The sequence below is a fragment of the Callithrix jacchus genome, chromosome 4 (genome assembly GCF_049354715.1).
Source record: "Callithrix jacchus isolate 240 chromosome 4, calJac240_pri, whole genome shotgun sequence".
Lineage (NCBI taxonomy): Eukaryota > Metazoa > Chordata > Mammalia > Primates > Cebidae > Callithrix > Callithrix jacchus.
The window spans coordinates 74,682,173-74,707,851 of record NC_133505.1 but is presented as its reverse complement, the minus strand read 5'-3'; the positions used below and the strand labels follow the sequence as shown (position 1 = coordinate 74,707,851).

The 25,679-nt window shown below is 38.8% G+C and overlaps 1 long non-coding RNA gene across 1 annotated transcript in view; it reads left to right on the top strand.

Moving 5' to 3' along the window:
- The window catches only part of LOC108591219 (uncharacterized), a 57,809-nt gene extending 32,879 nt beyond the window's left edge, over positions 1-24,930 (top strand). The window contains exons 2-3 of the long non-coding RNA XR_001911075.4: positions 8,668-8,756; positions 21,252-24,930. This is a non-coding gene — a long non-coding RNA (uncharacterized LOC108591219). The remainder of the gene's footprint in view (positions 1-8,667; positions 8,757-21,251) is intronic.
- The last annotated feature ends 749 nt before the right edge of the window (positions 24,931-25,679 follow it).

Sequence of the window (25,679 nt, the reverse complement as noted above, 5' to 3'; positions counted from 1 at the left end):
AGTGTGATGCCTCCTGCTGTGTTCTTTTTGCTTAGAATTGACTTGGCTATGTGGGCTCTCTTTTGGTCCCATATTAAGTTTAAGGTGTTTTTTTCCAGTTCTGTGAAGGAGGTCATTGGTAGCCTGATGGGGATAGCGTTCAGTCTGTAAATAACTTTGGGCAGTATGGCCATTTTCATGATATTGATTGTTCCTAACCATGAACATGGAATGTTTCTCCATCTCTTTGTGTCCTCTCTTGTTTTGTTGAGCAGTGCTTTGTAGTTCTCCTTGAAGAGGTCCTTTACGTTCCTTGTTAGTTGTATCCTAGGTATTTTATTCTCTTTGTAGCAATTGTGAATGGCAGTTCATTCTTGATTTGGCTCTCTTTAAGTCTGTTATTGGTGTAGACAAATGCTTGTGATTTTTGCACATTGATTTTGTATCCTGAGACTTTGCTGAAGTTGCTTATCAGTTTCAGGAGTTTTTGGGCTGAGATGATGGGGTCTTCTAGATATACAATTATGTCATCTGCAAATAGAGACAACTTGACTTCCTCCTTTCCTATTTGAATACCCTTTATTTCTTTTTCTTGCCTGATTGCTCTGGCTAGGACTTCCAGTACTATATTGAATAGGAGTGGTGAGAGAGGGCATCCTTGTCTAGTGCCAGATTCCAAAGGGAATGCTTCCAGTTTTTGCCCATTCAGTATGATATTGGCTGTTGGTTTGTCATAAATAGCTTTTATTATTTTGAGTTACGTTCTATCAATACCGAGTTTATTGAGGGTTTTTAGCATAAAGGGCTGTTGAATTTTGTCAAAGGCTTTCTCTGCATCAATTGAGATAATCATGTGGTTTTTGTTTTTGGTTCTGTTTATGTGGTGAATTACATTGATAGAGTTGTGTATGTTGAACCAGCCTTGCATCCCTGGGATGAATCCTACTTGGTCATGGTGGATAAGTTTTTTGGTGTGCTGTTGCAATCAGCTTGCCAGTATTTTATTGATGATTTTTGCATCTATGTTCATTACAGATATTGGCCTGAAGTTTTCTTTTCTTGTTGAGTCTCTGCTGGGTTTTGATATCAGGATGATGATGGTCTCATAAAATGATTTGGGAAGGATTCTCTCTTTTTGAATTATTTGGAGTAGTTTCAGAAGGAATGGTAACAGATTCTCTTTGTGTGTCTGGAAGAATTTGGCTGTGAACTCATCTGGACCTGGGCTTATTTTGTGTGGTAGGCTCTTAATTGCTGCCTCAACTTCAGTCCTTGTTATTGGTCTATTCATAGTTTTGGCTTCCTCCTGGTTTAGGCTTGGGAGGACACAAATGTCCAGGAATTTATCCATTTTTTCCAGGTTTACTAGTTTGTGTGCAAGGAGTTGTTTTTAATATTCTCTGATGATGGTTTGAATGTCTGTGGAATCTGTGGTAATTTCTCCTTTATCATTTTTTATTGCATCTATTTTGTTATTCTCTTTTCTTTTTTTATCGATCTGGCTAGTGGTCTATTTTGTTGATCTTTTCAAAAAACAAGCTCTCGGATTTATTGATTATTTGAAGGGTTTTTTTGTGTCTCTATCTTTTTCAGTTCTGCTTTGATCCTAGTTATTTCTTGTCTTCTGCTAGGTTTGGAGTTTTTTTGATCTTGCTCCTCTAGCTCTTTCAATTTTGACAATAGGGTGTCAATTCTGGATCTCTCCACTCTTCTCATGTGGGCACTTATTGCTATATATTTTCCTCTAGAGACTGCTTTAAATGTGTCGCAGAGATTCTGGTATGTTTTGTCTTCATTCTCATTGGTTTTGAAGAACTTCTTTATTTCATTGTTGATCCAGTCAACATTCAAGAGCCAGTTGTGCAGTTTCCATGAATCTGTGTGGTTATGAGTTAGTTTCTGAATTCTGAGTTCTAACTTGATTGCACTATGGTCTGAGAGACTGTTTATTATAATTTCCATTGTTTTGCATTTGCTGAGGAGTGATTTACTTCCAATTATGTGGTCAATTTTAGAGAAGGTTGATGTGGTGCTGAGAAGAATGTATATTCTGTGGATTTTGGGTGGAGAGTTCTGTAAATATCTATCAGGTTTGCTTGTTCCAGGTTTGTGTTCAAGTCCTGGATACCCTTGTTAATTTTCTGTCTGGTTGATCTGTCTAATATTGACAGTGGAGTGTTAAAGTCTCCCACTATTATTGTGTGGGAGTCTAAGTCTCTTTGTAAGTCTTTAAGAACTTGCCTTATATATCTGGGTGGTCTTGTATTGGGTCCATATATATTTAGGATCGTTAGCTCTTCTTGTTGTATTGATTCTTTTACCATTATGTAATGTCCTACTTTGTCTCTTTTGATCTTTGTTGCTTTAAAGTCTATTTTATCAGAGACGAGAATTGCAACTCCTGCTTTTTTTTGCTCTCTGTTTGCTTGGTAAATCTTCCTCCATCCCTTATTTTGAGCCTTGTGTATCTTTGTATGTGAGATGGGTTTTCTGAATACAGCACACCGATGGGTTTTGGCTTTTTATCCAATTTGTCAGTCTGTGTCTTTTGATTGGTGCATTTAGTCCATTTACATTTAAGATTAATATTGTTATGTGTGAATTTGATACTGCCATTTTGATGCTAGCTTGCTGTTTTGCCTGTTAGTTGATGCAGATTCTTTATTTTGTTGATGCTTTTTAACATTTGGTATGTTTTTGGAATGGCTGGTACTGGTTGTTCCTTTCTATGTGTAGGGCCTCTTTCAAGAGCTCTTGTAAAGCAGGCCTGGTGGTGACAAAATCTCTGAGTACTTGCTTGTTCGCAAAGGATTTTATTTTTCCTTCAATTATGAAGCTCAGTTTTGCTGGATATGAACTTCTGGGTTGAAAGTTTTTTTCTTTAAGGATGTTGAATATTGGCCCCACTCTCTTCTCTTGGCAGAAGTCTGTAGGGTTTCTGCCGAGAGATCTGCTGTGAGTCCGATGGGCTTCCCTTTGCAGGTGACCTGACCTTTCTCTCTGGCTGCCCTTAGCATTTTCTCCTTCACTTCAACCCTGGTAAATCTGACAATTATGTGCCTTGGGGTCGCTCTTCTTGTGGAATTTCTTTGTGGTGTTCTCTCTATTTCCTGGACTTGAATATTTGCCTGTCTTGCTAGGTTGGGAAAATTTTCCTGGATAATATCCTGAAGAGTATTTTCCAGCTTGGCTTCATTCTCTTCGTCACATTCAGGTACACCTATCAAACGTAGATTAGGTCTTTTCACATAGTCCCACATTTCTTGGAGACTTTGTTCATGCCTTTTTGTACTTTTTTCTCTAATCTTGGTTTCTCATTTTATTTCATTGAGTTGATTTTCAATATTTGATATCCTTTCTTCTGCTTGGTCAATTCAGCTGTTGAAACTTGTGCATGTTTCACGAAGTTCTCGTGTTCTGTTTTATAGCACCACCAATTCACTCATATTCCTCTCTAAGTTGTCCATTTTTGTTATCATTTCCTCAAATATTTTTTTAAGTTTCTTAGTTTCTTTGCATTGAGTTAGAACATGTTCTTTTAGCTCACTGAAGTTTCTCATTACCCACCTTCTGAAGTCTGATTCTGACATTTCATCACACTCATTTTCCGTCCAGCTTTGTTCCCTTGCTGGTGAGGGATTGTGGTCCCTTGTAGGAGGCAAGGTGTTTCATTTTCAGGTGTTTTCCTCCTTTTTGCGCCAGTTTCTTCCCATCTCTGTGGATTTATCCACCTGTCATCTGAGTAGTTGCTGACTTTTTGATTGGGTGTCTGAGTGGACGCCCAGATTGTTGATGATGAAGTATTTCTTTTTCTTAGTTTTCCTTCTAACAGTCTAGCCCTTCTGCTATAGAACTGCTGAGGTCTGCTCCAGGCCTGGCTTGCCTGGGGTACACCTGTAGCAGCTGCAGAACAGTGAGGGATGCTACCAGTTTCTTCTTCTGCTATCTTTGTCCCAGAATGATGCCCACCAAATGTCAGTCTGATCAGTCCTTTGTGAGGTGACTCTTTGGATATACAGGGGTCAGGGAGCTGCTTGAGGAGACAGTCTGTACTTTATAGGAGCTGAAGAGCTCCATTGTTCATTCAGGACTGCTAGGCAGGTACGTTTAAGTCTGCTGCAGCAGAACTCATAAAGTAACTTTTTCTCCTTAGGTGCTCTGTCTCGGGGAGTTAGGGCTTTATTTATGAGTATCAATTGCACTGTCCTGCCCAGCAAGGGGCGGTCTAGTCACTACCTGCCTGCCAAGGCTCCGTGCTGCTGCCATGAGCTCTGCCCTGCTGCTGTGGGCTCTGCCCTGCTGTTGTGGGCTCTGCCCTGTTGCCATGGGCTCCGCCCTGCTGCCAAGTGTAATTCCCTGTAGTCCTGTTTATATGGGTGTGGTTAGAACTGCCATGGTGATGGTGGCTTGCCTTTGTATTGGCGGAGTCTCTCTGTTATGGCAGGTTACCTCAGCAATGGGAGGCTGTGTCAGCAATGGGAGAGTACCTCTGTAGGGGCAGAATGCCTCAGTAATGGCAGACGTCCCTCCTCCACTGAGCTGCACCATCCTGGGTTGAGCTGTGCTTGCTGTGAAACTCTCAACCCTGAGCATTTCCAATTGCTGTTTTGTTTTTGTGGGGGTGGGACCCACCGAAAATGATCACCTGGCTCTCTGCCTCAGAGCCCTTTTGTTTTTTTTTTAAGTTGAATGGTTGACTCTCTCCCAGGTGTTTCAGTTGCCTGCTGAAAGGGCTCCAGGATCTGTGTGATTTGCTGTGCAGCGACCCACTGCACCAGCTCAAACTTCACTGCCCAGGAATCTCCTGGCCGGGCTTTCTCTTTAAGTCCCATTTAATCAGATGAATGTGCTAATCTGCCTTCCCAAATCTCATATTGCTGGTTTAACAGGGCAACCAGACCAGTGTATTTTGTATGGAGTGTCACTGCGCTGCAGCGCCGGCCGAAATGGCTGCACCAGCCAAAACAGCTGTGCTGGTGTCCCATGGGGCTCCTACACCTCGGAATTTCCTGGTCTGTGGGCAGTAAAGATCCATCTGGAAATGCAGCATCCACTCACCCTCTGTGCTTTCACTGGGAGCTGCAATCCTGAGTTGCTCCTATAGCACCATCTTCCCCCTTCTCTGTTGTTAATATTCTTAACTATTTTTAGCAGAAATAGTTAAGAATAGTTCAAAACTGTATCTTTGCTGTTACCATTTACAATTTGTTGAATTTACTTCACAGATGAATAAATGAATGAAATTTTAGGGATGAGTACTTTTCAACAAAGTAACTAAAATGTTATTAAGTCCTCTCTAATTATATTTGTGACTTCAAACAACATTTCAATAATTTATTTAAATAAATTTTTAACCAAGATAAAATTTTGGCATTTAGATTCCCCTTTTCTTCCTTCCTTCCAGTAACAATGAAATACAGGCTCACTAAATCTACTAAGCTACATTACCTGCTAAATACATGAATCAGGTTACCTAAAAATGTCAACTAGTTGGCCAGGCTTTATAGGGATTGTGAACAGAACTATTAAAAGATATGATGAGTAGTAAAGAGAGAAAACAGCAAAAAAGGTATGAAGAGCTGAGAAACAGAGAGTGACAAACCACAGAATGGGAGGTTTTCTGTTAATTTATTTTATTTTTTGACATGGAGTCTCACTCTGCCACCTAGGATGGAGTGCAGTGGTGCAATCTCCACTTGCTGCAACTCTGCCTCCTGGATTCAAGTGATTCTCCTGCTTCAGCCTCCCAAATAGCTGGGACTACAGGAGTAAGCCACTATGCCTAGCTAATTTTTGTGTTTTTAGTAGAGATGAGGTTTCACCATTTTGGCCAGGCTGGTCTCAAACTCTTGACCTCAAGTGACCCACCCAATTTGGCCTCCCAAAGTGCTGGGATTACAGGTGGGAGCCACTGCTCCTGGCTAGCATGTGAGCTAAGTGATTGATAATGTGCTCATTAATAATAATGTCTGTAAGGGGCTGTGCCTATTTCAACCTCAGCTGAGCTTTCCTTGTGAATCACCACCCCAGGCACAAGCAAATGGGTCCCCTAGAAATTGATGTGCACATCAAAGACATCAAATAACAATAAGTTGGGAAACCTTTGGTACTTACATATCTTGGTAGGGGCAGCTTAGATAGGATGGAAAGAGTATACCAAATTGAAGAATTCCTAAACAGAGAATTAATTGGGAAGAAGATTTCTTATATGATGTTTTAGTTTACCATTTATAAGAAGCTATAAACCACCTTCCTTACAGCAGTGAGTTTCCATATGCAAAATTACACTGTGCAGCTTTAATAAATCATGCCCTTTAATAGCACTGGCTACAGTTCATCACTCTTTGGTGATAATAAAAAAAGAAGAATGGAAATTTGTAAATAGGAAATGGATTAGAAATAAAGCAAATGGCAAAAAGAAAAAATATTCCTGTAACAAAATATTGGTAAGATGAAGAAAATTGAAGGTCCTAGAACTAAGATTTAACAGTACTGCTAGGATACTTCCATGGAGACAGCTAAGCTACATATCTATGGTATTTATAGAAGACCCTTAAGAAATAACTCTTAAAATATCCTGAATATCTAAAATGTCAACCCAATAATCTCACTATTTGTTCATTTTTCCTAGTAGTACCTATATTTGACCATTGGGACAGGCATTCCTCAACCCTAAAGATATCAGTAAGTGAATAAAAATTCATGCAGGTAGCGAAATCCCCATAGGCCCTTTCAATGCATGACCACTTTTGCTTTTAAATTTTCCATCCTAGTTTCTGTACACATTAGGTTTTGGTCAACTACTTTCAGTTTGGCAACATCCTTATTCCTTTACACCAGAACGTCAGCCAGAAATTCTTCCTCTTTCTGGTCTTTATCTTGGATGCTAAATTTGTGCAGAGGAAAAGTGAGTTCACAACTGAGACATCAAATCAGAAAGAAATTGCAAGTTTGTATGTAGAACCAGACACAGAAAAAATATCTCTTAGTACACATTTTATTTGAAATTAAAAGTCCCACCTTCTTAGATCAAAAATGTAAAAAGAAAAAAAAAGTTTGGGAGACATGAGTTGTATAGTTCTCTGTATCCCAGATGGCCAGAGCCACATATAGAATTCTGGGGACTATGAGATGATACTCTTGGAGGAAACCATTGCTCTCATTCTTTCAAATCTCTATTGTCAGTTTTGGTTTATAACATAACAAAAAACAAATCTTTGCTGCCTTTGGGGATTAAAAAAAAACCCTAATTTTTTCTGCTTAGAGTCATCTGGCTTTCTCTTGGATCATTCCCCTTAGTTGGGTTCTTTCAGGGGGCATTTCTTCACACCTCTTATGTAAAATTGATGGTAGAGGATCTCAGATTTTCCTAGAGTGAAAGACTTGATATCATTATGGAATTAAGAGCCCTACATGATCTTGCTCCTGCCCGCATCTCCCGCCTCATCACTTATCTTGCTTGGGCCACATTAGCCATCTTTCTTTTCCTCAAAAACGTCACTTTTCCTTGTGGATCTTGTACTTGCTGTCCCTTTGCTTGGGATGGTTTCTGTCTCCAGCTCTTCACATGACTACATCCTTTTGATCATGTTGTTGCCTCTTCAAAGAAGCCTTTCCTTACCACCCTATTGAAAGCAGCATTGCCTCACCCAGCAGCGGATTGTTTTCTGTAAGCACTATCCTGACATATTCTTCATTGCAGTTATCAAAATTATTAGGCTTATTATTTTCTGTCTCTGCCCACTAAATTGTAGGCTTCATGAGAGCAGGGCTCTAATCTATCCTGTTCATGGCTGTATCCCCAGCACACAGCACAATGCCCAACACATAGTAAGTTCTCAGAAAATATTTTTGCATTAATTAATAAATAAGTGAACAAATGAGGATAGTTGTCACCTTGCTGTGCCACCTTATACAAGGCAAGGTCTTATGTGTTGGAGAACTCAGATGGTCCTGAGAGCCAGGAGATCCAGTCAAGAAAGAGCATCAACACAACCCTCTAGTAAAGATAAGCACTTAGATGCTGTGTCTCTGCACTGCTGCCTCACAAATGGTGAATAGAAAGAGCAATGGGCTGCTGGCACTCCATTCATCAAGAGGCACCTGCATCTGGCTGGGTTCTTGCAGGGACCTGATGAAAATGGCTAAACAGAGGAAACTCTTTACCAAGGAGGGGGCCATATATAAGAGAAACAGCAGGAGTGGTAGAATCTCAGAGATTGAGGACCACACCAGTCATTACCACCCCAGGCATGAAGGTACAAAGAAGTGGTCATTAAAACTTACAACACCTGAGGCCTTCAGTAGAGAGAAGTAGGTGACCTTCAAGGTCATGGTGAGTGGGGTGTGGAGATGGTGGAAAAGAATAACTTACCCTTCTTTTCTTGCCTCCTGATCTCAGGACAGCAGGGGAGCCTGCTGAGGCATCCAACAGGATAAAATGGATCTGGAGAAGCCAATAAAAGATCCAGCACAGCATCCCTCACTCAAAGTGTCAGTAAAAGCCAGGAACTCTAATGTGCTCACAGGGTATCTGGCTTCCTAATTAGATACATTTTTTCCTGGCAAAAGCTAGAAAAACACAATATACTGACCAAAAGCCTGGGCACTGGAGCTGGGCAACTAACTGGTGAAGGTTGGTTCCTTTACAAAATAGTTGTGTAACTGAATGTATCAATTCCCTCACAGGTAAAATGGGATCAGGAGATCTGCTATGAGGATTAAACACCTTGAGTAACTTAATATGTATAAATGCTTAGAAGAGTGCCTGACAAACAGTAAGTCTTTAATAAGTGTTAATTTGTTTTTGTTTTAAGAGACAACATCTTGCTTTGTCACCCAGTCTAGACTGGGTGCACTGGCACAATCACAGCTCACTTACTCCTGGGCTCAAGCAATCCTCCAGCTCAGCCCCCAGAGTAGCTGAGATTACAGGTGTGTACCACCATGCCCGTCAGTTTTGTTAGAGGCTTCTTGACTTCAATGTCTTGACAGTCTATTCCGTAAGCTCTCAGAACCAGCGTCAAGATATGTAATAAATTGTTGGGCTGGGTTGGTGGCTTAGTTATAGGACTTTAAACTGAACATTTGTCAAAGCCTTCAGTTTGGGGTCCTGATTTGGGATTTCCTCCTTATTAATGCTTATCTTACACTGTACAATATTGTATTTGATAAAAAATGTAACTGACTCTCTTGGAATGTTTTTTACAAACCTCCTGTGAACCCTGAATCCAGGAATACCTTTCATTATCTGAATTAATAGCTTGGATTCCATCTTTTCAGAATTGAAACTCGTTTCTGTAACTCCCTAATGACCTGTAGATTTTCCTTGAGGCTTAACAGATGGGCATTTTTCAAAGGACAAATCCCAAGAAGGCCAGTGCCTTGAGGAGAGAATGGTCAGGCTCTTCCAAGGTCCAGATGAGGACATTGATGTCAACTAAATTAATTAGAACTCCCATGAATTCATGTCCAAGGTCTTTTATTTCCTCAACAACTAGAATGTAGCAGAGTCCTCTAAGATCCTTTGTAGCATTCTTTCATATTCCCCCTAAGAGAGATGAAAGCTGTCTTTTCTTGGCCTCTACTCTAGACATTTGCTGATGACTTCTCATCAGGTCCAGCACTAAATCCACTAAATTTCCAGCAGTGTAACATACATTGTAGAATGCCATTCCAGAGATCAATGATGCACACATACCTAGATTTTATCCATTTTTCTCCACTGTAAAATAAAAGCATTTGCGCATATATGTTTTTAAAAAACACTATAGTATCTAATATGTGTGTATACATCTACACGGCAGCAGCCAGCCCCAAATACCATTTTACTTAACAACACACTGGAAAAAGATTAAAATTTAACAATGAATGGTAAATTGCATGTCAGTTGTAAAGACCTATTTTTAATTTGTGTAAAGGGTCTGTTTTGCCTTTTTAGTTAATATAAATATTAAGTTAGAATAAGTATTTCTTGAATTCACTTCCAATGTCAGATTGCAGATATTGAATTCAATTCCAAAATCAGTTCAGGAGACTGATGTTGGAAGAGAATTCAAGAAAACCCTATAAATGCCTTAAACTTCTCTTTCTTTTAATTTAGGGGTCTTCAGGAATCTATTTGGGTACTGGGACTACTGTACTTTCACTGGATAAACACAGGAAACTGTCCTTCATAATTGATGGCTATAGGTTAAAGGGTCAATAAGGACAATAGCCACAGAAGCCAAGAATCATGTGTTCATCAAGCTGTGGGGTCACCTGAGATAGGCATGGGAGGTGGAATGGAGCAAGAGGATTAAAAACTCTTGAAGTCAGAGTAGGAAAAAAACCAAGATAATGATCCACATATATCATTAATCATCAACATTTGAAACCCCTTGAGTTCCAAAAAAATAGAACCAAATGTTTATCTAGCCAAAGTATTAGAAAAACATAATTTAATGTAAATAGAACAGAAAATCGTGGGAAACAAAAAATGTCAAATATAAATGAAACTTTGGTATAAATGTGCTCAGTATTTATGTCTTCAGAACTGACAATGTACACAGTATTTTTTTAACGACACATGAATACACTTCCTGCCCCAAAATAAGAGACCATAGTTTAATAAATCCAGAAGTGTACATGTTGCTCTACTTGCAATTTGTATATAATACATACTTTAAAATGTCGGCCTACAATTTGACTCAATTTTCTTTCTAAACTTTACAATTATGCAAATAGTAACTACATTTAATTCTATATAATTACAGTATAAAAATATTTTTTCAAAATATAAAATTTATTTTTATTATATAGGACAGATTTATTACTTTGGATTTAAAATGTAAGACCACAGTTACTTTATAAAAATATCAGGTTCTAATTTTAAAAGTTAATCTGTTGTCTGGAAGTAAGTAAAAGTTTCTCTTTAATTAGATGTTTGATACCCAAGTTTTAATATTTTTCTTAAGTCTTCAAAAAGCTACTCTTCTACAATACAAAACAATAGATTACTTTGATAGATTCTGAGAAAATAAGAAGATAGATGTTAAAAGCTGAATAGTTTTTCCCAGATCTTACCATTTGCCAAGCAACTGCTCTCTGATATTGACAATGATTTTGAGAAAACTACATCTTCTTTTATATTTCTTTTCATCATAGGGATCCTATACACTTTTCTGAGTTGTTAGAAATTCTTTTTTGATCAGGGGCTTATTTTCTATTCTGCCATTAGTACATACACAAACATATACAAACGTGATGATAATTAGAGTCATTTGCTAACTGATAGTTTCAGCTGGGCTTTAGAGTGGGGACTTAGGACACATTTTATTATCTAATTAGTTGGCTGCAAATTAAAGTGTGGATTTGGGTAGTCTTGCTTGGACTTCCTATACTTTTCCTACAAAGTGAGAATTCATTAATTTTCCTCTTTGAACGTAGGGTCTGATCATTTCCAGCAGGGGCAATTATTTTTATGTGTTCAGCTTGGTAGAAAAATGCAAGCATGGCCCCATTTAATGCATCTTTTTATTCTAAGTGTTGAAATGCGGTGCATCAAAAGTGGTGAGCCTGTGTAAAATTAGTCAGAAATAGTCTAAACCTAGGGTGTGTTATCAGAGAAGAAATTCAAGTTGACATTTGTATCACCTTTTTAGGATTTAGGTATTTAAAAATTTAAGGCAGTAGTTAATGTCTTCTTTGCATTATAACCTTCCTAATGCCTACCACCAAAAGAAAAGGAAAAGAAAGAAGAGGGAGAAGGAAGAGGAGGAAAATGAGGAGAAAAAGGAGGAGAAGAAGAAAAACCACCGCCTCCTATTTAGAATGAGAATCAGCACAGAGAAGTAGGAATGAGTGGTTTTGGATTAAGAAAATCAACCTGCTCAAGGCAACATTTCCCAAAGTGTGCCTGCCGTTTGAGTTAATTGGTGCTCCGAGGAAAAAGGATTTCATGTCAATTTAATGACCTTGGAATCTCAGCAATTTGCTTGAGTTTGCTAAGCCTCAATTTCCTAATCTGAAAGATGGAGATAGTTTTTGCCTGTGGCCTTAGGTTGTTCTGGGAATCAGATGAGATACATCAAGGGGCTGAGCATGAGCCTCACACAGTGTCAACTTGAAAATGGTAGATCCTTGATATCCAATGTGCACTATGAACTTTCTTTCAGCAGACTGATGTTATAATTTGCAGTGTGTCTCTACTGCATTTGACAATAGCATTTCTTATTTTATGTCATGCATTTGTGGGATTATCATCTTGTGGAAAAGTCTTTAGAAGATGCCTCTCAAGGAATTGTATTATATATACAATATAAAAATTCATATTGCAATAAAAGAATTTATAGATAAAATGCATTTAAAAATAAGTTATAAAACATTTGACAATAATATCAATTTATCTTAAGGCTATTCCCAGTTATTTTAAACACTTAAAGTACAACCACTAATGTATCATATTAGTATTTATTACCAAGTCATCAGATAACATTCCCTCTCGCTTTGATTCCTTCTTACTTCTCGTAGCCCTAATCTCTACCACATACTGGCTTTCATTCTTGGCCACTTACAGAATTGACTAAGGGCTTCCTTTTCAAAAAGGTCTACAAATCTAGACTTTTTTGACATTATCTCCAAGGGTATACAAATAGTCAATGTGATTTTGTGTTTGTGTTTATGAAAAGCATAAAATTTTAATTTCTCATATGTTTAAACTATGTTCTGTTTTTATATGTATAACTCAAACATATAATTCAAAACCTGAAAGTATGTTCTGTTTTGATATTTTTCCATGTTGTAATATAATAGCAAATGGGGAGGTGGGGCATTAAAGTGCTCAGCTCTCTCTCCCTCTGAGTGGTTCTGTCTGTGCCTTCAATCAATTGTGTAGGCACCTCAAGCATGCTACCTCTGATGAGATCTCACTTACTATGCTGCCTTCTAAATGTAACCTTCCTCCTTAGGGCCAATGGTGACTCCATCATCCTCTTGAGTTTATTCACTTTTCCCCTAGGATTAAACAGAGGCCAAATGCTGTTGAGTCTGTCCTCCTATCTGCTCTTCCATCTGCATTGCTATGGTCACTGCGCTAATCTACAATCTTTTCCACCTCTCACAGGGCAATAACATCCTACCTGCTTTCCTTATCTCTAAGCTCTTCCTACTCTTACCCTGTGGAGTGCTGCTAGATTAAGATCTGAAAACATGGCCCCAAGCTTGCTACTTGCCCTGCTTGAAAGTTACCTGTGGCTCCCCACTCACTACAAAATCAAGGTCTTATAAAGTCAGTGTAAGTCCCATTACGTCATCATAAATATTGTTTCTCCCATATCTCCACAGGCTTAAAAAAAATCATCCCCCATTATCCACTAAAAGCCATTTCCTTTATAAAAACCACTTTGACTCTCTTTTCTTCTGCCACAAGCACTTTATCTTTACCTGGAAACACACACACACACACACACACACGATATATATATACTTATACACATACACACACACACACATGTGGCACATGCTGGTTTGTTCTAACCTTTATTAGGTATCTGGTATGTGTATATACATATATGTGTATATGAATTTACTAGATGAAAAATACATATATAAATGTATGATACATATATACTTTCACACAATACAATGGTCTTATATATAGAAGATGTATATATATCTTCTTAACTACAAGCATCTAAAAGGCAAGCTTTTTTTTTTTTTAATTGTACTTTAAAGTCAGGGGTACATGTGCAGATATGCCATGGCGGTTTGCTGTCTCCATCTGCTGTCACATACATTAGCTATTTCTCCCAGTGTTGTCCCTCCCCAAACTCCTTGACCTCTGCTGTCCCTCCTTTAGCCCACTGCCCCTCAACATACCCCAGTGTGTGATGTTCCCCTCCCTGTGTCTATGTGTTCTCATTGTTCAACACCTGCCTATGAGTGAGAACATGCAGTGTTTGGTTTTCTGTTCTTGTGTCAGTTTGCTGAGAATGATGGTTTTCAGATTCATCCATGTTCCTACAAAGGACACTAACTCATCGTTTTTTATGGCTGCATAGCATTCCATGGTGTATATGTGCCACATTTTCTTTGTCCAGTCTATCACTGATGGGCATTTGGATTGGTTCCAAGATTTTGCTATTGTAAACAGTGCCACAATGAACATACATGTGCATGTGTCTATATAACAGAATGATTTATAGTCCATTGGGTAGTCAAATGGTATTTCTATTTCGAGGTCTTTGAGGAACCGCCACACTCTTCCACAATGGTTGAACTAATTTACACTCCCACCAACAGTGTAAAAGTGTTTCTATTTCTCCATATCCTCTCCAGCATCTGTTGTCTCCAGCTTTTTTAATGATTGCCATTCTAACTGGCGTGAAATGGTGTCTCAGTGTGGTTTGGATTTGCATTTCTCTAATGACCAGTGATGATGAGCATTTTTTCATATGTTTCTTGGCCTCATAAATGTCTTCCTTTGAAAAGTGTCTGTTCATATACTTTGCCTACTTTTGAATGGGTTTGCCTGTTTTTTTTTTTTTTCCTGTAAATCTGCTTTAGTTCTTTGTAGATTCTGGATATTAGCCCTTTGTCAGATGGGTAGGTTGCAAAAATTTTCTCCCATTCTTTTGGTCGCTGGTTCACTCTATTGGTTGTCTGTTTTGCTGTGTAGCAACCATTAAGTTTAATTAGATCCCTTTGTCTATTTTGGCTTTTGTTGCCATTGCTTTTGGTGTTTTTGTCATGAAGTCCTTGCCTATGCCTATGTCGTAAATGGTTTTGCCTAGGTTTTCTTCTAGGGTTTTTATGGTGTTAGGCCTTATGTTTAAATCTTTAATCCATCTGGAGTTAATCTTAGTGTAAGGAAGAGGTTCAGTTTCAGCTTTCTGCACATGGCTAGCCAGTTTTCCCAACACCATTTATTAAACAGGGAATCCTTTACCCATTGCTTATTTTTGTCAGGGTTGTCAATCATCAGATGGTTGTAGATGTGTGGCATTGCTTCCAAGGCCTCTGTTCTGTTCCATTGGTCTGTATCTCTGTTTTGGTGCTGGTACCATGCTGTTTTGCTTACTGTAGACTTGTAGTATAGTTTGAAGTCAGGTAGTGTGATGCCTTCAGCTTTGTTCCTTTTGCTTAGGATAATCTTGACTATGTGGCCTTTCTTTTGTCTCCATATGAAGGTTAAAGTGTTTTTTTACCAGTTCTGTGAAGAGGTCAATGGTAGTTTGATGGGGATGGTGTTGAATCTATAAATTATTTTGGGCAGTATGGCCATTTTCACAATATTTATTCTTCCTAACCATGAGCATGAAATATTTTTCCATCTGTTTGTGTCCTCTCTTATTTCCTTGAGCAGTAATTTGTAGTTCTCCTTGAAGAGGTCCTTTATATCCTTTGTAAGTTGTATGTCTAGGTATTTTATTCTCTGTGTAGCAATTGTGAATGGGAGTTCGCTCATGATTTGGCTCTCTGTTATTGATGTACAGGAATGCTTGTGATTTCTGCACATTGGTTTTGTATCCTGAGACTTTGCTGAAGTTGCATATCAGCTTAAGGAGATTTTGGGCTAAGACATTGGGGTCTTCTAAATACACAATCATGTTGTCAGCAAATAGAGACAATTCGACTTCCTTTTCCCCTAGTTGAATACCCTTTATTTCTTTTTCTTGCCTCATTGTTCTGGCTAGAACTTCTAATACTATATTGAATAGAAGTGGTGAGAGAGGGCATCCTTGCCTACTGCCAGTTTTCAAAGGGAATGCTTCCAGTTTTTGCCCATTCAGTATGATATTGGCTATGGGTTTGCCATAAATAGCTTTTATTATTTTGAGTTATGTTCCATTGATACAGAGTTTATTGAGGGTTTTTAGCATAAAGGGCTATTGAATTTTGTCAAAGGCCTTCTCTGCATCTATTGAGATAATCATGTGGTTTTTGTCTTTGGTTCTCTGTATGTGATGGATTATATTTATAGATTTGTGTATGTTCAACCAGCCTTGCATCCCTGGGATGAGGCCTACTTGGTCATGATGGATAAGCTTTTTGATGTGTGGTTGTGATCAGGTTGCCAGTATTTTATTGAAGATTTTTGCATTGATGTTAATCATGGCTATTGGCCTGAAGTTTTCCCTTTTACATGTGTCTCTGCCAGGTTTTGGTATCAGGATGATGTTGTTGATCTCATAAAATGAGGTAGGGAGGATTCCCTCTTTTTGTATTGTTTGGAATAGTTTCAGAAGGAGTGGTACCAGCTCCTCTTTGTATGTCTGTTGGAATTCAGCTGTGAACTCATCTGGACCTGGGATTTTTTTGATTGGTAGGCTATTAATGGCTGCCTCAACTTCAGACTTTGTTATTTGTCTATTCAGGGATTCAACTTCTTCCTGGTTTAGGCTTGGGAGGGTGCAAGTGTCCAGGAATTTATCCATTTCTTCCAGATTTACTGATTTATGTGCATAGAGTTGTTTGTAGTAATCTCTGATGGTAGTTTGTATTGCTGTGTAATTGGTGATGATATCCCCTTTATTGTCTTGTATTGCATCTTTTCGATTCTTCTCTCTTTTCTTTTATTTTAATCTGGCTAGTGGTTCGTCTATTCTGTTGATCTTTTCAAAAAACCAGCTCCTGGATTTATTGATTTTTTTGGGAAGGTTTTTTTTGTGTCTTTATCATCTTCAGTTCTGCTCTGATCTTAGTTATGTCTTGTCTTCTGTTACCTTTTGAGTTTTTTCCTATCTTGTTCCTCTAGCTCTTTTAATTTTGAAGATAGATGCCAATTTTATATCTTTCGTTGCTTCTCGTGGGCATTTATTGCTATAAATTTCCCTCTAGACACTGCTTAAATGTGTCCCAGAGATTCTGGTACATTGTATCTTCATTCTCATTGGTTTCAAAGAACATCTTTATTTCTGCCTTTATTTCATTGTTTATCCAGTCATCATTCAGGAGTAAGTTGTTCAGTTTCCATATAGTTTTGTAGTTTTGAGTGAGTTTCTTTATCCTGAGTTCTAATTTGATTGCACTGTGGTCTGAGAGACTGTTTGTTTTAATTTCCATTCTTTTGCATTTGCTGAAGAATGATTTACTTCCAATTATGTGGTCAATTTTACAGTAAGTGTGATGTGATGCTGAGAAGTATGTATATTCTATGGATTCTGGGTGGAGGGTTCTGTAGATGTTTATTAGGTCTGCTTGGTCCAGATCTGCATTCAAGTCCTGGATCGTCTTGTTGAGTTTTTGTCAAATTGATCTGTCTAATATTGACAGTGGAGAGTTAGTCTCCCACTATTATTGTGTGGGAGTCTAAGTCTCTTTGTAGGTCATTAAGAGCTTGCTTTATATATCTGGGTGCTCCTATATTGGGTGCATATATGTTTAGGAATGTCAGCTCTTCTTGTTGCATTGATCCTTTTACCATCATGTAATGCCCTTCTTTGTCTCTTTTGACTTCTGTTGGTTTAAAGTCTGTTTTATCAGAGACTAGGATTGCAACCCCTGCTTTATTTTGCTATTTGCTTGGTAGATCTTCTTCTCTCCCTTTATTTTTAGTCTATATGTGTCTTTGCACGTGAAATGGGTCTCCTGGATACAGCACACCATTGGGTCTTGACTTTTTATCCAGTTTCCCAGTCTGTGTCTTTTGATTGGGGCATTTAGGCCATTTACATTTAATGTTAATATTGTTAGGTGTGAATTTGATCCTGCCTGCATCATCTAATGGGCTGGTTGTTTCACCTGTTAGTTGATATGGTTTCTTCATTGCATAGTTGGTCTTTACCATTTGGTATGTTTTTGCAAGGGCTCGTACTGGTTGTCCCTTTCTATGTTTAGTGCTTCCTTAGTCTCAGGAGCTTGTAAGCCTTGTCTGGTAGTGACAAAATCTCTCAGAAATTACTTGTCTGTAAAGGATTTTATTTCTCCTTCACTGATGAATTTTAGTTTGACTGGATATGAAATTCTGGGTTGATGGTTCTTTTCTTTAAGGATGTTGAATATTGGCCCAATTCTCTTCTAGCATGTAGGGTTTCTATGAAGAAATCCACTGTGAGTTTGATGGACTTCCCTTTGTTGGTAACCTGACCTTTCTCTCTGGCTGCCCTTAGCATTTATTCCTTCATTTCAAACCTGGTGAATCTGATGATTCACATTGGCATTGCTTTTCTTGAGGAGTATCTTTGGGGTGTTCTCTGGATTTCTTGGATTTGAATGTTGGCCTGCCTTGCTAGGTTAGGGAAGTTCTCTTGGATAATATCCTGAAGAGTGTTTTCCAGCTTTGATTCATTCTCCCCATCATATTCAGGTACACTGATCAAGCGTACATTAGGTCTTTTCACATAATCAAATATTTCTTGGAGGCTTTGTTCATTTCTTTTCACCTTTTTTCTCTAATCTTGCCTTCTCATTTTATTTCATTAAGTTGATCTTCAATCTCTGATATCCTTTCTTCTGCTTGATCGATTTGGCTATTGAAACTTGTGTATGCTTCATGAAATTCTCATGCTGTATTTTTCAGCTCCATGTTGGTTATGTTCTTCTCTAAGCTGGTTATTCTATTTAGCCATTCATCTAACCTTTTTTCAACGTTTTTAGTTTCTTTGCTTTGGGTTGTAACATGTTCCTTCAGCTCAGAGAAGTTTGTTATTATGCACCTTCTGAAGCCTGCTTCTGTCAGTTCGTCAAACTCATTCTCCATCCTGTTTTGTTCCCTTGCTGGTGAGGAGTTATGATCCCTTGGAGGAGGACAGGCATTCTGGTCTTTGATGATTTCATCCTTTTTGTGCTGTTTTCTTTCCATCTTCATGGATTTATCCACCTTTGATCTTTGTGATGTTGGTGATTTTGGATGAGGTGTCTGAGTGGACATCTCTGTTGATGTTGAGGCTATTTCATTTTGTTTTTTAGTTTTCCTTCTAACAGTCAGGTTCCTCTGCTGTGGGACTGCTCGAGGTCCACTCTGGGCCTTAGTTGCCTGGGAATCACCTGCAGGGGCTGTGGAGCAGGGAGGATTGTTGCCTGATCTTTCCTCTGGTAGCTTTGTCCCAGAAGGGTACCTGCCTACTGTAGCCTGAGCTTTCCTGTATGTGGAGTTTTTCTGGTTATACAGGGGTCAGGGGGCTGCTTGAGGAGGCAGTCTGTCTCTTGTTTGCCTGCTGAAGGGTGGCTAGGCTGCCTTGAATGCTTCTATGTAGGCTTCCTCTGGCTTTTGTTTACACAGATGTGATTAGACCCACCTTTGCAATGGCAGATTTCCTTCACCCTATGGAGCTCAATTGTCCTGGGTCGAGCTTGAACCGATGTGCTGGCTGCAAAACTCTCAAGTGAGAGGGCTTCAGTTGCTGGGCTTTGTGGGGGTGGGACCTGCCAAGCTGTATCACCTGTCTCCCTGCTTTCAACTCTCTCTCTTTCTGGGGTGTGGGTAGCTCTGTCCCGTGGGTGCTCTCAGTGATAGTCAAATCTCCCATCTAAATCTGTGCTGACAACTTACGGTGCCAGCCAAAGCTGCCTCTCAGATCTGTGCTGATAACTCATGGTGCTTTCAGTGGGGATCTCCTAGTCTGTGGGTTGCAGAGGGCAAGAGAGAAGCACAGTGTCTGAACCACAGTGCTGGTGCAAGGAAGGGAAAATCCCCGATCCTCGGGTCAGTCGCACTTCCCAGGTGAGGCAGCACCCTGCCCAAGGCAAGCTTTTATCTAAATCATTTTTGGTCTCCTCCACATCAAGTAACGTAATATCTAGTCACAAGTAATTATATAAGGGAGAATGGACAGGCAAGGGAGAAAGCAAACTGCAGTGCTATATTACCTGATTAAAGGAACTAACATAAAAATATTTAATATGACTTTTCCAACGTTGCTGGTTTCAACAGTCACAATGTAGAGAGAATGTGCGTGCTTGGCTCCTCCATTGTATGTTTTTAAAAAATCTCTCTTAATGACTCCTTATACTCTAGAAGCTCCAAATCTGGTTTTGGTTAGCCTGAACAAGCAAATTAAATGCTTCATATGTCAATGCTTGAATCAATACAACTATTTTAGGTGAAGATTCAGAAACTTCAAATTGGGTTGAGTCAGCTGTTTTCACTGGAAGAGACTTTTTACACCTAGATATCTATTAATTTCACAGGGGAAGAATTGAGGCTCAGAGATCTAACTATCCCAAGGCCACACAGCTATTTAATTATCATGAGATGCAGCACTGGTATCCAGGACTAATGATTCATCTTTCAGTTGTCTTTCTCCATTGACAAACACGGCAGCAGCCATCTGCTTTGGATTTGCCTAGGCCTGTCTTTTCTTTTGTTTGTAATGCTAATTCTGGTACTAGTGCATCAGCTGTGGGGTAGATTGAACATGGACTGGAACTTTGTGCTGTTTCTTCAACAGTAAGGCTCTTGTCCCTTGACTGGGCAAAACTGTATTTTTTTTCTTTTAGATTGAAAGTGGTTTATATTCCAAGGGGTTGAGACCAGGTAAGAAACTATAAGACAGAAGAGGAGAAGTAATACTAGGTTCCAATCAAAACACCAAAGAGAAATGTTAGAAACTAGACCAAAAGGGTATTATTTTAGCTTTATGAGGAAAGGAAGATTATTAAGTCTACATGGTAACTGGCCAGACCTGCTTTAATTATAAATTTTAAATCACCTTCTATGCCAGCCCAACCTCTGATTAATGAACTAAATGGCACTAAAATTAATTAGCCTATATTGAATATGGCTTAATGAGATTTCTTTATATAAAAGAATATCTTGAAGTCATATCATCAGTAGCCATATTCCACTTTTTGTTTATTGAAAAATTGCCCGGGTTTCTTTTTTATATTCCTTCATTTATAATCTGTTGAGCATCTCCTGTGTAACAGCTACTCTTTAAAGATGCATACATCATCCTTTTTATCAAAACCATGACTGAACAACTACATTCAAGCTGATGTCTGCAATTTACTGACAAACAACAAAAACAGTCACATCATTTCAAAGCTGGTTTCTCTTCCTGTGTCTGCATGGGCAACACAAGCAAGCCTGCATCTTTCCTCTTTTTCCATCTCAACTTCTTTTCATGGTCTGCTGTGTTTTCTCTGTATCCCTTGCTGCTTTTTGTTCCAGGCCCTTCTTTCTTAAGATAAAGTTTCTGAATCACTGCTATCAGCAGGGAGTCAGGCAGCATGCAGAATATTCAGAGGCAGATCATTGGAAACTCCTGGCTTTTTAATTTAAAGGTTGACTAGGTTACCCTGTAGCAAAGAGGTGTGTTTTTTCATTTGTTTTGTGATTTTTCTTTTCGTAGGTTCATAAAAAGGAGGTGAGCCAGGTGGTTCCTGGAAAGAAAAGAACAAGGAAATTGCAGCAATCACAAGCCTTGGGCAGAGATAACTACGAAACCTCACCTTGAGAAGCAGATCTGAGCCACAGGAGTGAGATTTTTCCTTTCGCAAATGATTTGTCAAGCCTCTCCCTGCAGAGCTTGTACTGTAGCCACAAATGTCTACAGATCAGCCTCCAGCCCTCAGTGAGCAAATGAGAACCTGGGTCATCACCATTCCCATTTCTGCTCCACTTTCTCCTTCCCAGGAGTTTAGGCTGGGCTTACATTCTCCCTCAGCAAGGACTCAATCAATCCTCTTCCTTCTTCTTTTTTTTTTTGCCAATCAGTTTGAGCTTATGAGGTTGCTCAGGTTAGCCTTGAACCTCGCCTTCGCAAGAGCCACTACCTCCGGCGGGAGCCACTTTGGACCCCCGATCCTCTTCCTTCTAAGTGGTGCTTTGTGTGCAAAGCTGAAAAAGGATAGTTCTCTGTAGGGACTGATGGGGCATTGCCATCAAGCCTGCCCTAGGCCCAGGATCTAGAGACAATATGGTGAAATGTGTGTGTGAATAAAGGAAGAAGGAAGTCACTGAAGACAGGAAATAAAGTGGAGGTGGGTAGGGAGTGGGGCTTTGGGAGGCAGGTGTGGATGACAAAACCTACTGCATTAATTAGCATACTACTTATTGCTACAACAGATAAATCCACACATTTCAGTTGCTTAATCCTAAGAAAACCTATTTCTTGCTCATATGAAGTCCAAAACAAGTATTCCTAATTGGCAAGCAACTGTCTTCCTAAGCTATAATTCAGGAACCTAGACTCCTTGAATTGTATGCTCTACACCACCTTTAATGTGTGGCCTCTAAGTACCTCTCCATGAATCTAGAGGAGGGGCAAGAACCTGGAGGGTTAAGTGTGAGGATTTTCATGGTTCAAGACTAGAAGGGTCACACATCACATTTTCTCACATTCTTTTGGCTAGAACCCAGTCACACAGAATGCCTAATGGATAGAGAGGCTGGGAAATGTAGTCTAGTTGAGTGCCCAAGAAAAAAAAATGGGTTGGTGAGCAACAAGCTAGTTTAACATTGCCTATTTAATTTTGCACAAGGGAAGCCCTGAAGATAGTCCCAAAGTACAGATCTATAGGTTGGAGTTGTCATATTCCTGGAATTAAAGGAATTCTCAAAACTTGAATACAATATAAAGAATCCTTGGATTGTATAGTTGACATTGATGTCTTTTGATTATCTTAGTGGTTTATGGCAAGATATTTTGGCTTTAACTATTGGTCATCAAAATTTTGCTGAATCAAGAACCCGAACCTATTATATTGCTTGTGTTCTTTACTAAGAGGACCAAACACCCTGTTTAATTATGAGCAACAATGGACTTTTAAATATTTTCCCTTCAAGACAAATTACCACCAAATATCTTCGCAAATTTTGATTTGTATTATGCCACCCGCTTCCAGCAAGATACACGTTACCAATGTACAAATGAACGTATGTCTTCTTAAAGCTATTTTAAAGATAAAATGGTAAAAAGTTCTGATGCCCTAGAAAAATTGATTCATCATCATATTTAAAGATGTGCCTCATTATGTGCCAAGAACTATGTTAACAGAGATATGTTCCTCTGTCGGTCAGTAAGTTTGCTTAGTCCAGGGAAGAACTCAAGAGTCTATTTCTAACTAGACATTTTTACTGAGTGTAGAATTTTGGGTTGAAATGTCTTTTCTTTCAGCACTTGAAAAATGTGTCACTTCCAAGTGGTCTTCATGGTTACTGATGAGAAATCTGTCATTTATTCAAATTTTTTTTCTCCTCTAAGTAAGGTGTTATTATTCGCTGGCTTCTTTCAGGATGTTTTTCTTCATCTTTAGTTTTCAGATATTTAATTTTGATGTGTCTTGGTATGGATTTCTTTGGACTTATTCTTTGAGAGTTTTCTCAGCTTTAATCTGTAGGTTAACGTCCCTTGCCAACTTTAAGAGGGTTTCAGCCATTATTTATTTGAGTAGTTTTTTTTAGCCCCCTCTTTCTTTACTTTTTCTAGGACTCTGATGACACAGATGTTAGAGCTCTTATCTTTAAATCTTTTATTTGTGCAATAGTCACACAGCTCTCTGAGGATCAGTTTACTTAATTTTTTGTCTTCCCTTTGTTGTTCTGATTGAGTGATTTTTATTGTTCTATCCTCTAGCTCATTGATTCTTTCCTCTCTCTCCCCAATCCTGCTGTTGAACTCACTCTCTGAAGTTTTATCTTGGTTACTATATTTTCCATTTCTAGAATTTCTATTTGGTTATTCTTTATGTATTCTAGAGATCTTTCTCTTTGTTGTTACAAGTGAGTTTTCGTTGAAACTGGGACATTTTCATGGTAAGTTATGAGACTTTCAATCTCATTTGAGCTGGCTTTGATACTGCTTTGGCAGAGGAAGTGGATGGTGGGGAACTGGGGGAGAAAGGTGTCACCATATGTGATCACAAGACCAGGTATCCCATTCAGTCTCCATTGACACCTGAAGCGGGACCTCCTCATTACTGTTGGACAAGGGTAAGAGTTCCAGCCTCCCACATAGTTCCCACTGATGCCGTGTTGGCATTGGCTGGACTATCAGTGAGCAGTGTGGAAGTTCCTGACTCTTCAGTGGGCCTCCTCTGAGACGCCCCAGCAAGGATACCTCCCAGAAGGGAGGGATGAACCCTCATTACTATTGGGTGGTAGTGGAATCTAAGCTGCTAAGTGTTCTCCATGGATACCATGGAATGGGAATTGTTACCAGATGATGAGGATAAAAATTCTAGCTCCCTACTAGGCCTTCTCTGCAAAACCTTAGTGGGGTATTGAGAGAACTTGTTAATAGCCTTTTGAGGGTAAAGTCCAGGCTTCCATTTTGTTCTTGGTGCATGAATAGAGGTAGGGAGATACAAATATATACATATTTTTAACCTGTGGTGCTTGTCTGAAGTAGAACAATTATTGTCTGAAAGTTTTCTGTCTTCCTAGACTGCCTCTTTGAAGTAGGCTTTTTTTTTTTCTGGTTTGCAACTTTTGGCATTTCTGAGTTACCAGCTTTGGCATCAAGTCTAGGATATATGAAGCAAAAGGAAAATCCAGGAAACTTACCAGTATGTCATTTTTCAAATCAAGATTTTTCAAATCAAGGTCCCTAACCTGTCTACTTTCTTCTCTCCATCTTTCAGTCTTAAGTTTTGATATATATAACATACAGGGATTTTAGTTGTACTTAGTTGCGGAATAGGTAAATAATTTGTTTACTGCATCTTCCCAGAAGTGCAAGTACAATTTTTATGTACCTTTTAAATGTGATCAGATTTATGTTAAAAGGACTAGTCTGGTTTCTCTTATGGAGAGGTGACCATGAAGTGGATGGGGGGCTGGGGTGAGGGGTAGGGAGCAGTGGAAGAAGGCTATCATGGGCTTTTGGTCTACGGATGAAGGTGTCTCCTGTTAGGATGCTTATGAAGAAGGTAGTGAGAAGTAGTCAGATTAAACATATGCTATATTTCAAATGTAGAGCCAGTATGGAAAAGCTGGTACAAACACAGTGAGGGACTGTATGTCCAAGTTCCTGCAATTCCTGGGTTTATGTGGAATACTTTGGAATATGTCTAATAAATTACATTTTTGACATGTGGCAGGATGGGGTTTTCTTTTCTCTCCCTTCTTCATCCAATCTCTCTCTAGAAGAGTTTTAGTATGATAGAAAATAGAGATGAAAACCTTGTTTACAAAACGATGCAATAGCTATGCATTGAAAGAAAGTCAATATTAGCAAGATAAATTTGACTTGTCTTGTAGATGCTTCTTTTCAAAACCTAGAGAGATTCAAGGTTCCCCTTTGATTGACAGGAGAGACAAAATCAAGGTTCCATCAGCTGCATTTCCAGTCTGGGTCTGGAGCATGATGAAGACTTGGTGGATCTCTTTCAGAATGTAGAGCCAGATTGTGGAGATGGGGAAGAGGACAGAGAGACAGAAAAGAAGGGAGTAGGAGAAAAATCAAAAGTAAGATTAGTGATACATACTCTTTCGAAGGATGTTCTGGATAAATGTCTGGAAGTGAAATAATATGAAACGTTTTGTAACATTTTCTGAATTTCATGTAATATGTTATCTTCATATAATAAGAGTGTCCCTGTTCACTCTTCTGATATTGTAAGCAAATTGAAGAGACATTTATAATTTGAAGTGGTCTTCTATAATTTGTAGTCAAAGAGTTTTAAACTACAATGCTTTGAAGTAAGACTGAAAAGTATAATCCAAAGAAGGAAATAGAATATGAATATAAAGACCAATATCTCCTAATAAAATACAATAATTGCTTCACAACTTTGGCTCTAAACTTTTGGGTGACAGAAACAAAAGGGTAAACATA